The following is a 5,162-nucleotide window of genomic DNA, read 5'->3' as shown; positions in this document are numbered from 1 at the left end:
TATAGCTCTGTATGTGTCGCAGACTCACTCATTCTGTCTTTGAGGTAGTAGAAACGTTTTGCAGTTTATGGCAAATGGAGGCTGTCTGAGTTCCCTCAATGGTGTTTCGCGAAAACATCGTTATCTCCCGTCCAAGAATCCCCATTAATTTTGGCGGTGTTTTTCCTAATACTCTCGTATAGAACGAACAATCACGGACAAGAATTATTAGACTCAGAATTAGTAGCATTCAAAAATTGGCAACACAAGCCTTTTGCCCCCGGTTTACGTCATACACACCCCACACCGTAATCGGCCTTTCGCCTATATGTAGGGCTATGGTAAGACATTGGAGTGATTAGCTTGAACGACGCTTCATATCCCCTTGCAGGCATTAAAGTTTTTCGTAATTCCATAAACTTCTTAAGGGGAGAATCTGCTGGTCACTGATGAAAAGCTGATTTATTTCCAAATTTAGTATACCCGAACAATACAGTTTAGGCATGAAAAAGGATTTTTTGATTGTGAAAGTATTTTAGAAGCTACAGCGTGGTGAATGGAACCGTGCACTGACCGAAATATAGGCAGCTGTAGGAGCTGGATGAATTAACTCAAGAAAAGTTTCGACCAGTATACGAATTTCTGTTCAACGAACATTTGCTTCAAAGACGCACCACTACCAGTACGCAACATGACAACGAAAGCTTCAAATCGTGCGCATGGAAACTGGTACCGAAACATCTTCATTGTGGAGCAAAAACTGTTGAGAAAGCAGCATATACAGCTGCATGTATAATCAACAAAGGTTTTTCATCTATTCTGAAAACAATGAACGTGTTCGCAATCGTCATGGGGACAAACAGCAGAAACTTTCTCAGTTACCTCACGGGAAACGCGTGGCCGCGGCAGAACAATTTACGTCTGAGTTTCCTAACAGAGCTCGGATTGAAAAAAATACAGTACAATATTTAGATCCAGAGCATGTGTAAGAAAGAGAAAGAGTTACTCTATGGTCCTGGGCTCGCAAATTAACCGTAAGTTCTGAAACAACGCAGTTCTTGTTTCTCCAAACTTTAAACGCGTTCTTCTCGAAGCATCATTTATCGGAGAGCGAAGCGCCCTAGAGACCCGACAAATTAACCGATTCAAAATCAAATGGTTCAAATGGCTCTGAGCACTATGGGACTCAACTGCTGAGGTCATTAGTCCCCTAGAACTTAGAACTAGTTAAACCTAACTAACCTAAGGACATCACAAACATCCATGCCCGAGGCAGGATTCGAACCTGCGACCGTAGCGGTCTTGCGGTTCCAGACTGCAGCGCCTTTAACCGCACCGCCACTTCGGCCGGCTTAACCGATTCATTTGATTTTTTCAATGGAAAACAAATTTAGGCGGTATTAACTAGAAAAATTTTATTCCGATTTTTAATTATTTTCAAAATTTGAACTTAGAGAAGAAGGAAATTGACATATTTTTTAAATAGCGGCCTTTTCTTTCGATGAGCATACAAGGGCTGCTGCCGCCATTTTTAATTTGTTATGAAATAAATATTTTTTTGTACGTGTATTTATGTATTATAAAGCGGCAAAATCCCGATTTTAATAAAAAAAATCTTTATACGAAAAAGATTCTAAACTTCACCCATTTTTCGTGCCTCTCGAACAGAACTTCCTTTTAAGCTTAATGGCAGAATGCTTCATTTGGGAGCGGCAAGGTCAATTTCCTTCCCATTCTTCCCTAGTACGAAATTGTAATCCGTATCTAAAAGTATCTCGTCGGCTGTGGAACTTTAAAACTGAACCTGGCTTCCTCTCTTCCGTCTTTTCACGTCCTTTGACCTTCTGTTGTGTTGCTGACTGTTCGCCTAGGTCACGATGAAAATTTTATGACGAACTGCTACCGAATACCTTGGTATGGGTGGATAGAAGCTATATGGAGCATAAATTCAAATCTCAACTAAGTTATCGGAGATCATGTTGCTGTAAAAGCCCGGTCATGTGAAACCGAGCGAGGTGGCGCAGCGTTGGCGTACTGCACCCACATTCGGGCGTACGACTGTTCAAACCAATGTCCGGCACCCACATTTTGGTTTTCCACAATTTCGCTGTTTTACTCCGGCCAAATGGCGGGATTTATCTTTTAAAAGGGGACGTATGATTTCCGAAATGTGCTCCGGCTCTAATGGCTTCGATGTCGACGGTACTTTAAAGCCTGATCTTCCTTCCTTCCTTATGGTCAAATCAACGAGGTACGGAACTCGAAATAATAAGAAACTTCTCAGTCTTTAAGACAGTGACGGTAGGAGAGATGTACCTCGTTGGGTCGACTGTTAGTAAAAGTAGAATACAGAATAATGTTGGCGTCGTTGATCGTAGTAGTGGTTGTAATAAGTGGGAGAAGAGTCCTATTCTTCTGAGAAATTACCACATGACATTAAATGTATACAGACAATGCAATAGATGTAAAGCTAAAAAAAAAAGAACGTTTTGGACTTCTCTGCGTCGGTGTCGTAAAGGACACGCAAATAAGGACCAAGGAGTATTTTAGACCCTCACTTCGGAACCACATTAAAAACATTGAGAACGTAATTTAGATGAGAAAATTCGTGGCTCATTGAATTTATCTTTCAGTTTTCGTTAAGACGCTACATTCAAATAAATACAAACAAATCTTGCTCGAAAGTGGGCAACGAATTCTCAATGAATATTTATACAAAACCAATGCTGTGAACAATTTCATAAATTGGGTAGTGACATTTGCATGACTTTCATGATACATCTATCACGTGGATAAGCCCTTCATTTCGATCTAAAACAGATATTATAATTCATATTACAATCATCAATTAGTTTGAGACACACCCCATTCACATAGACAATAGCAGCATGAATCGAAAATGGGACACAAGTAAATTTGTTATTCAGATTTGCGTGTGTTCACGAGCGCGCGGGTGCGCATGAGTGTGTGTGTGTGTGTGTGTGTGTGTGTGTGTGTGTGTGTGTATGTGTGCGTCCGCGTTCAAGTGGCCTTGTTTCCCCTTACGCGTTATAATTGTCATCTGTTCGTTGTGCAATATATCCGGCTAAAATATTTGCATCGGATGGTCCTCATTTCCAGTTCACTTTATTGGCACATTTAGACACATTGCTGTGTACGAACACGTCTGTGTAGTGACTCTGTTCCATTATTAACTTTCAAGAAGTCTTCTTCGAACTCTGCAGTGAAACTACATGGCGTCTCTCGAGCTTGGAACTGGCTGTTGCTTCAGTTAATATTCATCATGTGGTGTTCCATTACTCACCGAAGAGGACGTCTCCACGCGATTTTCGTGTCAAATAGCAGTTTAGTCCATTTAGCGGCTACTTCGTCGTTATCCAGAGATGCAAATATTTCTTAAAAAATATTCTCATCTTTCACATTTACTGTCGTTGGTATTTATTTCCTAGGCTTTCGTTACTAAACACCGCTGCAATTAACTAGCTAAAATATCTGAGTTCTCTTGTGGTGTGGTGGATTAAACCCTATTGCCTCACGGACGGCGTCACTAATATTTGACAACTGTTCGGCGCAGGTGACAGTTAATGTAAATGTAAGCTTTTGTGTAAAATCTTCGTACCTTCCACGGAAGAATTATTGCCAACGATACTGTAACGTACAACATGGGGCTACTACTGTCTGATCTATAGGTTTAATTTTAAATACGACCTAATTTATCTCCGACTCAATTAATTATGTGGACATGTACACCAGTTGCGTGGTCCTGGGATTTCAGTAATGGCTTTTACCTGTTGTGAATAATTAAAAGCCTTAAAGAGTATTTGTTAATTACACCAGCTGTGAAAACATATGCCGGACTGAGGTGCGGAAATTACCGTTCTTGACTGCAGGCAAATTAGCAGTTTAAACTAGATTGGAATTCAGATTACTGTCTCATTATTCAAACTACCATGGCAGTAATGAAGTGATCAAAGAGAAATGACGGAAGAAACTGTCGTGCGACAAATCTTACGCAAACATGCATTTTCGGAGACTAAACTAGTTACAACGTATGGAAAGATTCAGCATAATCTACATTTCCCTCGTAAGGCAAAGGTCCCGAGTTCGAAGCTCGGTACGGCACACAGTTTTAATCTACCAGGAAGTTTCATATCAGGGCACACTCCGCTGCAGAGTTAAAATCTCATTCCCTATTGTGTACAGTTTTCTGACTGTACAGTACTGTGTATACTAGGACACCTTTAATGCTTCATTTGAACTGCCAGCGTGTACGTAGAACCTGTGCCACTTTCTATCGAAGATCATATGGAGTATCTCAACAATTATCTGACGGGCTTGACGAATTGTTCAGTAATTGCATCCATTGTATTACACTGGATGACGAATGCTCAGAAGCAAAGAATCTTCGTTTTTACCGCTTGAAAGTGCGACAGATCACAACACATAACCGAGTTGTGAGACGTGGTAAAGAGCCCATGGTCTATTGCTTCTGGATCATCATGTACGAGCCCTCTATGTTCAGCAACTGACACAGAACGCAAATGTATATTTGGAGTCATGCATTCCTCACGTAGAACAGACATCTCCAACTTCTCCATAGATGTCCAGCTGAATGCTGCTAGCAGCATTGGGTTCCTACGTTTGCCACGGCTTGCTCTTCAAGACACGGTACGAAACCTCACCCTCCTGCAGTGCAGGGTTAGTTTTTCCTTGCCACCGCACTTGACGTTCACAAAGTCCATAAGGGCAATCTGTGGCTGTCTCCAGCAGAACAGGACACAGAATGTCGTTGAGGGGAAGCCTCCCCACGTCGAGTGGTGTGCCGTCTGGCTATCGGTGTGCGCTCCTTATTTTGCCACAGATGTACAGTCTGCATAGCACCTTACAGTCAATGGGAAGTAAGTATGCCGATCACGCTTGCGCGGGAATCACCCTGCAGACAGCGCATTCTGTGTCGCCTGTGATGTTCTGGATGCGAACAGGCAGCGCGGGGTGTGCGGATCGGCGAGGGGTTACTGGCTTTTGGTGCGAGAGATGCTGTCCTTTATTACCCATGCGACTCCTCACCACCTGTTCTTTACGGACTCGGGATACTTTCCACAAATGAATGTGAACTGTGTGCAGTGTATTGTAGACACGGAGTTCACAGCATGTTTACTGACGCCGAGGACAATGTCCTTGAT

This window comes from Schistocerca piceifrons, chromosome 7 (genome assembly GCF_021461385.2).
Source record: "Schistocerca piceifrons isolate TAMUIC-IGC-003096 chromosome 7, iqSchPice1.1, whole genome shotgun sequence".
Lineage (NCBI taxonomy): Eukaryota > Metazoa > Arthropoda > Insecta > Orthoptera > Acrididae > Schistocerca > Schistocerca piceifrons.
The sequence above is the reverse complement of the archived record's forward strand: the minus strand, read 5'-3'. Positions refer to the sequence as shown.